Source organism: Silene latifolia, chromosome Y (assembly GCF_048544455.1).
Source record: "Silene latifolia isolate original U9 population chromosome Y, ASM4854445v1, whole genome shotgun sequence".
NCBI classification, from domain to species: Eukaryota; Viridiplantae; Streptophyta; class Magnoliopsida; order Caryophyllales; family Caryophyllaceae; genus Silene; species Silene latifolia.
The window spans coordinates 416,362,696-416,371,642 of NC_133538.1; the positions used below are offsets into that span (position 1 = coordinate 416,362,696).

Here is an 8,947-nt window from a genome sequence, read left to right on the forward strand (position 1 = left end):
TTAATTAAATAATCAATTAAGAGTATTTCCCTATAGGTATGACCTAAGGGGATCAACCGATCACCACCGTCATACGACAATAATGTCAAACTCTAGTCAACCAATCATTACCGATATGTGTGGACCAAATGATCAAAAAATATTACATCCCACATGTATTCTTAAAATGAGATTTAAACATGTGATCATCATGATCGACAGTTGTGATCGCATTATTGTCGGAGGACACTTATCCCAACAGTTATCATTGTTAGTGTAGGCTTCATCTTCTTAATCTATTTATCATGTCTCTTATTAGCGCATTCATCGTTATTGTTGTTTAATTTGACAGCATGAGTAGCTAAATCCTTTTATGTTAGGATTAGCGGAGCCATGGTAGTAATGTGACGATGTTGTGAATAGGCAAGGCGATTAACTGTGAGAACCTGTGACCATAGCAATATAACTGTAATATGTTTAGTTGAGTGCACGCTTCTAAATGACTTTAATATGGTTAAATTCGCTCCTAGATTGGAAGATTGGAATGAACAGACCTGCTATGAAACGTAGACTACCCTAATGAGGACGGAAGTTAAGTTAGTTGTAATATAGGGTGGATAGCGGACCGGAAGGACCTTTCCCTTGCCCTTCTCACAATTGATTGTCTAGACTATTTATGACTGAGTTAGTGAACTGCCATGGTGAACCGAAATCCTGACATATCTCTCTTTATCTTATCAATCTTAGCTTTTTCTCGCCTTTATTGCTCTCCACTTTATTTCTCTTTCTTTATATCTTCAGCAGTTTAGAAAACAAATTTAAAACCCCCCAGTCGTGACCTGACAGACGTGCTTGGCAGATAGATACTTAGCCTTCCTGTGGAGATCGACCCTACTTACCGCTAGCTTCTATTAGTTGTACTTAGGTATTTATTTTTGGTACCTAACGACGGTATCAAATTTTGGCGCCGTTGCCGGGGAGGCAATTAGCCTATTTGTCTGTTTTTGTTTTGTTTGTATCTCTCAGTCTCAGGGAATTTTTAATTCCTTGAGACATTTTTAATTCCTTGAGACAATTCTTATTTATTTTCTCCAGTGCTGTTTATGCCCAGGTCTAACAGGTCAGAGTTAGTGTCAGCTGATCCTGAACCAGAAAGGACCTTTCATTATAGACAGAGACTGCAGAGGAAGATTCAAAAGGAAGCCTTGAGTACTTTTGAACCCGAGCTAGAACACTTTTTATTTGCAGAAGACCAGTCTTTTGAAGAAGATAGTTTTATTTCTGCCGTTAGTCCAGTGAAAATGCCTAATATCGCAAGTCACTCCAAGCCTACAGCTGCCTCAATCCCTAAAGGTTTCAAACTTACGACCGAAGATGGGAACACATTTGACATTCGACCTTCTTATATCAATCTGGTCGAACGGAATTTATACAGTGGAGTAGCTGGTGAGGATCCGCGTAAACATATGGAAGATTTCACAGACTATTGCTCAACTATTCCCGCTACTAAGGGAGTGACCCAGGACAAGATTAAGGAGATCTTATTTCCTTTTTCTTTGACTGATGGAGCCCGTGAATAGCTCACAGATCTCGACAGAACTGCAGCCGGTATTACTAACTGGGAGACCCTGGCCCTTGCTTTTTATAAAAGGTATTTTCCTCCACAACGAACCAATCAGCTGAGAGGAAAAATTACAAGTTTCAAGCAGACACCAGATGAAAACTTGTATGAAGCATGGTGCCGGTTTAAGAGGTTGGTACGGTCTCTTCCTCATCATGGGTTCGATCAGTGGTTCTTATGCAACCAATTTTATAATGGGTTGTATGATGACCACCGTGCTATTTTGGATGCCACATCAAATGGGCGATTTCAGAAGAATAATGATGCTGCAGACAAGGGATGGGGTATCATAGAGGAAATGGCTACCCATTGTGCTGAGTATGGGAACCCGAAAGGAGGTATTCGGACAGTTAATTTTGTTGATAGTGCAGTTGTGGCTCAGCTGGAAGCCATGAATGCCCGTTTTGACAAGTTAGAGTTGCAGAATGCTGGTGATCAACAGACGGTTCACTTGTTGACTAGACAAGAGACCGTTTCTTATGAGAGGTGCGGTAGTAATGACGGTCACACTGCTGTTGACTGTTTAACTGAGAAAGAGCAGGTTTTTGCCTTTCAGCAATACAGGCAAGGTGGCTCTTATTACAATAATCAGAGTATAGTCCATCCTAATTTGAGATGGACTAGTCAGAATGTGTTGAATCCTACACCTCCATCGCAGCAGGAACAACCTTACATCCCTCCTCACAAAGCTCAACAAGGCTTTCAAAAGCCTCTATCCTTTCCACCACCGCAACCAGGCGCTTCCTCAAGTGGTGTTAGTTAGATGACCGAGTTAAAGTCAATGATACAAGCATTGACTATTCAGTTGCAGAAGAGTGACCAACAAAAAGATGCGTCCATCAAGTCACTCGAGTGCCAGATAGCTCAACTCGCGGCTAACCAATCTTCAAGGAAGCCGGGTCATTTACCGTCTCAACCCGACAAGAACCAACATGAGACGATTAATCTGATAAATTTGCAAAGTAGTCTTTCTTATAAAGGACCTAAAATGTCAACTGATGAGGACATATCATACCCGAGACCTGTTGTTGCTGAGAGTGAACAGTCGTCAATGGACGAATCTATTCTGGATCAAAGGAAGATCCTCGATCGACTCATTTCTGGAGGTCGATCGAAAGAAAATGCTTGGAATATTACTCGATCGAGTGGAGCTGATGTTCGATCGAGTAAGGCTGATTTTGAAGACTTCGATCGAGTGGAGGAAACTCCTCGATCGAAGGAAATTGCTGAGAAAACTGCTCGATCGAGTGAATTCATATCTCGATCAAGTGATGCTGAAAAAGGGGACTTCGATCGAGTTGTTGATGGTGCTCGATCGGATGATATTGCTGATGAAAGACCTCGATCAAGAAGAAAAAGGAATCGATCGAATAGAAATGATGAAAATCGTATTGAGACGTTGGAAGAAAGAAACAAAGGGCTGGAAATTCCTATCACGGTTCCCTTTCCGAGGCAATTGCAGAACAAGAAGGTCGAACAACAGTTCGGGAAATTTGTTGATATCCTGAAGAGCCTTCATGTCAACGTTCCTTTCGCTGAACTGCTTACCCAGGTACCCTCTTACATGAAGTTTATGAAAGAAATTTTTACTCGTAAGAGGCATATTAGTGACCATGAAACGGTGGCTTTGACTAAAATAGGGCCCGCCTTAGTTCAGAATAAGATACCACCCAAACAATCTGACCCGGGTAGCTTTTCGATTCCATGCCATATAGGGACCCACTTAATTGACAATGCGCTATGTGACTTAGGAGCTAGCGTAAGTGTCCTACCTTTGTCTCTCTCTAAGAGATTGGTTTTGACCAAATTTAATTACACCAATATGACTGTTCAGATGGCCGACCATACTATATCATGGCCACTAGGTGTCTTAGAGGACATACCTGTGAAAATCGGGAGATTCTTTATTCCCGTTGATTTTGTGGTCTTAGACATACCCGAAGACTCTTATACTCCTATTATTTTAGGACGACCATTCCTATTTACTGCTCGCGCGGTAATTGATGTCGGGGGGAAGACCCTTACTTTTCAGGTAGGTGACGAGGAACTGACATTTTATCAGTCCAAGGTTCATAGGGCCCCTATGCAAGCTCAACCTGGCAATGCCTTACCCTCTATAGACCCAGACATAGACTCTCCAACTGAAAATATGAATATTGTGCTGCTATAGTGACACCTCCGCCTCACACTGAGAGCAAAAAGGAGGACCATTCTGTTGTTTTCCTTGCTGCAGACACACACAGAGTGGATACTGGAGATGCTGTCGGTCATGGTGCAGTAAAAGTCAAGTTAAGTGATGGGAATGCTGCAAATGATAATGCCACTGCCAGTAAGGAAGCCAGAGGAAAGAAGAAAGTGAAGGCGTATGTGGACGCAAACTATTCTTCTTCTATCAGTTCGAGTTCAAGCTCATGGCGATCCAAGAGGACGGTCCGCGATGCTGAAGGGACCTCCTCCAGTCAGAAGCCCTCTTTTGGGCTGTCTCAATGTTCTGGAAGATGAGCGGGGAATACCCCGTTGTAAAACTTTGTAATTTGAATTTCCGTTTAGATACTTTATTTGCGTTTAGACTGTTAGACAATAGCGTCGTTAGTTTTAGCATAAAACCGAATATAGACTGCGTATTTTGTGAATGTGGTATTTGCGGGAAGTATTTTTATGTGTTTTTATGCAGGTTTGGGGAAGATTTATTGCATTGGGACGCATGCTAAAGGAAAACAACTCAATCGAGTACTTTTTGTACTCGATCAAGAGGATTGCCCATACAAAGAGTTCGATCGAGTTGTTTATGTCATTCGAACGAATGGTTAAAAAAGGAGAGTTCTCGATCGAGAGGCATTTTACTTGATCTAGTGGAATGGATGAAGAAGTCCTCGATCGAGTGGTTTCAAATCACTCGTTCGAGTGACTACGCCTTATATCACACAGGGAGCTCTTTTCTTCCTTCTTCTATTTCATTCTAATTCTTTCTCTTCTTTGCTTTTGTGAGATAAACCTCCTAAAAAACCCCCCAAATCTCCATTTTTTCTTCCCTTTGGCCAAAATCACCACCCACATTGCATTCCTTACTTGTATTTCGACAAAATCCCTCACCCTTCACCTTCAAATTCGTCTTGTTTACGGTTTACTTGGGGAATTAGGGTTTGCTCGAGTCGGGTTTTAATCCGCCTGTTTCTTGCGTTTTTTGTTAATTTCTTTGCATCTTTTGTGAGTAATCAATCAAGTAAGTCTTCTTCTCCTCTTCCTTGTTGTTTAATTGCTGTTTTTCGACCCAATTTAGGGCTAGGTTTTTGAAATTTCGATTCAATTTGGGGAAAATCGTGTGTAATTGATTAATTGCCGCATTAATGTACTTACGTGATTGTTAGGATGGATAGTAACACCATGCCCTCTATTAGTTCTACTGTTACCCCATCCCTTTCTAAGACGGTGGTCCCTGTTGCTGCCACCATCACTAGCCCTGCTGTTGTTACTGCTTTTACTGCTGCTACCACTACTGCAGCCACGGTCTCTTCCTCGATGACGACCCCTGCTGCGTCGTCACCTGCTGTCACAGATACTTACTCGTTAGCCTTAGTGCCTCGCCCTGTCCCGGGCCGCGCTTCTGGGCAGGCTTCTTCTTCTTCGGGTACTGTTGGACAAGCGAGGGGTCGAGGATGAGGTCCTCCTACTACTGGACGCACTGTTGCCACGTTCCGAGCAGATGACTCCTTGGACCCACTTCCCGACTTTTCTGAGGTACGTTTCGTGAATTATATTCACCGTAAACGCTTTAAAAATTTAATGCACTGTGACATCACTTCTACTAAATTTTTATGTCGGGCTTCACTTGAGAAACTGGGGATTTACGAGCCTGTTGCTAAGTTGTTAAACGGGACGGGGATGACCGAGTTGACCACAATGCATACACTGACCTACGAGCAGCTCACACTTGAGTTTTTCAGCCTACGACACTGACCCGGAGAGCTCTTGTGTCTCCTTTAGACTGTTTAACCGGACCACCACTTGGACCTTAGCTGAGTTTGGGAGGAGATTAGGTTTGTCTTCTCACGGCCATCAGGACCCTCCTCGGAAGGTCATGGCTTTACTTTGGCCCACTTTGGCACAGACTCCCTTCAGCCAGCGATAGTTGGCTCACATTCACCTTCCCCCGACCCGTTACTTTTTGCGTCTCATCGGCGGGACGATTTTTGGCCGTAAAGAGCCTAACAACATTAACAATGTTGAGTTGTCGATTTTAGGGGGCTATTTAAACATTGATAGTGCTGGCCCCTTTGTTTTTAACATTGCTTACTTGACAGCTCAGTATTTTAATGCTGTGGGGCAGAAGGTGACGGGCACGATTTGCTGTGGAGGCATAGCCTCTTTTCTCACCCGTTCCCTTTTTAATGACTTCCCCAGAGGCCTGAGACACATAGATAGGGAAGCGGACTTAGATATTAACGCCATGCTGGCGATGTTTTGGTTAGCTTCAGACCAGCGGACCTGGAAGATTTGTAGTTCCAGGTTCGTGACCCTTCCATTTCCCGACCTACCCCGTCTTACACCTTTGACCACTGTGACGGGTGGGTTGCCTCCACCTCTACCTTCTTACCACCTTCCACTTTTTGCTCCCACTACTTCCGCTTCTAAAAAGCGGAAGAGACCTGAGACTAGAGAGGGGTCCACGCCGACTCATGCTGGGCGGACGTCCACGTCCACACCCACGCCTACACCGACCCCTATCCCTACACCTTCTGTTACACAGCCGATCTTTCCAGCTAATTTTGTTCCTCCTACTCCTTTCGTGGCGCCTGAGGTCATGGACCAAGGGCGTCATGACAGTTTGCTGCTTGAGATGTGTACTAGAGTAGCTCGTATGGAGCGAGACTATGCCTTGTTCCCTCTATACGAGTATCACGTGAGGAGAGGACGTCCCGTTCCTGACGGCTGGCCACACCCTTCTTTCTACCGGTACCCGACGGAGGGGTACCCGCAGCCAGAGAGCGAGGTGGACACAGCAGAGCAGGAGGAGAGAGTTCGAGCTGAGGAGGGTAGGAGACGGGAGCAGGAGAGGGATCCTGACTATATGGTGGTAGAAGAGGAGCAGGAGGCTGTTGATGAGTAGCTGCTGGCCTACTCACTTCCCCAGTTTTCTGGCTGGTTTGGGGAAGTTTGTCATTTTGTATGTATTTCTGCTCTTTCTTTTTATTTTCATCTCCTTATTTCTTTATTGTATTCATTCATTTATTGGTTGTTTTATCCCGTTCCCCATATATACTGCTGGTGTATGCTGGAGGACAACGAGGGCGTTGTTCGTTTTGGTTTGGGGAGTGTATTGCATCCTTTGAGTCTGCATTTGCATTTGTCTTGCATTCACGTTTACTTTTTTTGTTTGCATCGTACTTTTATTTTTAAAAAAAAAAATCACAAAATCACAAAAAAATTAGATAATTTCGAAAAAATTAAAAAAATCATGTTTCATTTAGCATATAGGTTGAGTTGGAACGGTATATTTCCATGATGATATTGCACTGTAACTTGTCATTTTCACTTAAGCCTTGCATCTAATTGGCGGTTATTAGCTTTGTCATGCGCATAATCTACGAGTTAATGTCAACAAATACAGCTAATCAAATAGACTTGACCTAATAAAATTGGCAAACTACTTTTTATTTTCTAAGTTATTAGAGCCATATAACTGGTGTCATTCATGACCAGTTCATGTAAGAATTTGAGAGTAGTACTCCTTGCATAACATGTTCATCACTTTTGCACTTTTATGAAATTCGATTGCTTTTTGCTTGCATACCTTCGGGTTTGTGGTCGGTGTCATATGCAGAGAGGTGCTTACAATTTCTCCCTTTCTTTCATTTTCACCCATTTAGCTCCACATTAGCCAAACTTAGCCTTTTGACCCATTAACTACACCCAAATTAAGCCTGCATGTCAAGCTAGTTTAGTGTGTTTTTGTGGTATACTTCTCATTTATGCGAGTTGGTCTGTTCTAATTCATATGGATTTTGCATAAAAGAAAGAAATGTGGGCAGGAAAATGAGAAAAGCATGAACAAAAATGAAATGAAAAAAAAAATGTGTGAAAGACAGAAAAAGAAAGAAAAGAAAAAAAAAAGTTGGAAAATGAGAAAGATAGACCATTTAAAAAAGGGAAATTTGTGACGGTCTTACTCCTCCGTTTTTATTTATATTTTTTTGAGGATATTGTGTCTTGGTTAGTGAGTTTTGTGCTAAAGAAGGGCCCTTGTGTTTTGATCTCGTAATCAGCTGAGAATTGGATGTTCTTATATGGTCTTGTTTGGGTGCTAGCTTGACGCTCTACCTCCACATATCCCATAACTGTTTTGCCATTTCTTACCTGTTCCCTCACTTTACCATAACTATTGTAAGCCCTCGGTTGTGACAGACATTGTTGGTTGGAATATATGTTTGGTAACTAGAATCGTCTATCATTTTTGATTGTATGCATGTTATGTGGGTCGCAGTTTAGGTAAGTGACTGTTTTTCTCTTCTTCTCTTACACAATTATATTCACCCCTTGCTTCATGAGAGAAGAGTGGCCCGTGAGAGTCCGATTTTAAAGGTCTTGCAAGGTCGACAAGTCAGCTTATTTATAGACATCATACAACTCGTTTGCGCTTGACTGTTGTAGCTATAACTATTAGATTTGATTGCGTTAATAGGGTTAAGTGGAGAAGTTATAGGAAGCTCTGAGTTTTTGTATCCGTTCCATTAGTTTGCATTTAGTTTACTCGAGAATGAGTAAAGGTTCGGTTTGGGGAGATTTGATACGTGCAATTTATATAGTCTTTTTAGCCTCTTATTACACGCATTTCTATGCCATTTTCATTTCTTTATTTTGCAAAATGTCCCGAATTGGCTACTTTGGATTGTTTTGTCTTAATTGCAGAAATAGACCTCAAAGTAGCGGAACCGTGCCTTTTTCGTCCGTCTTAGCATGCATTCTGAGGAGATGGAGGTTTTAGAGCATAAAGTTGTACCTCGGGAAGCACGAAGGAGTCCTTCGAAGACTAACCAAACGAAGTCAAGACTGTTTCAGTGAATATTTACTCGATCGAGAGCTTTTATAGTTCGGTCGAGTGGTTCTTGAACTCGATCGAAATGGGCTAATTTGGAAGTGTTCGATCGAGAGGCATATATGCTCGATCGAACGGTTTTGCTGAAGATTCACTCGATCGAGTAGTTTGAAAGGATTCGATCGAGTGACTAGCTATTTTACACGAGCTTCTTAATCCGTGTTTAGGTTTATTTGTGTTAATAATCACTTTCCTATATAAAAGAAGTCGAGATTAGGTCATAAACATCTCATACTTTACACTTAAGACTCTCT

General features: G+C 42.3%; 1 non-coding gene across 1 annotated transcript; it reads right to left on the bottom strand.

Moving 5' to 3' along the window:
- Positions 1-1,656: 1,656 nt before the first annotated feature.
- Positions 1,657-1,762, bottom strand: LOC141636557 (small nucleolar RNA R71). The gene has a single exon (XR_012541163.1). It is a non-coding gene; the product is annotated as a small nucleolar RNA R71 (small nucleolar RNA).
- Positions 1,763-8,947: the final 7,185 nt, after the last annotated feature.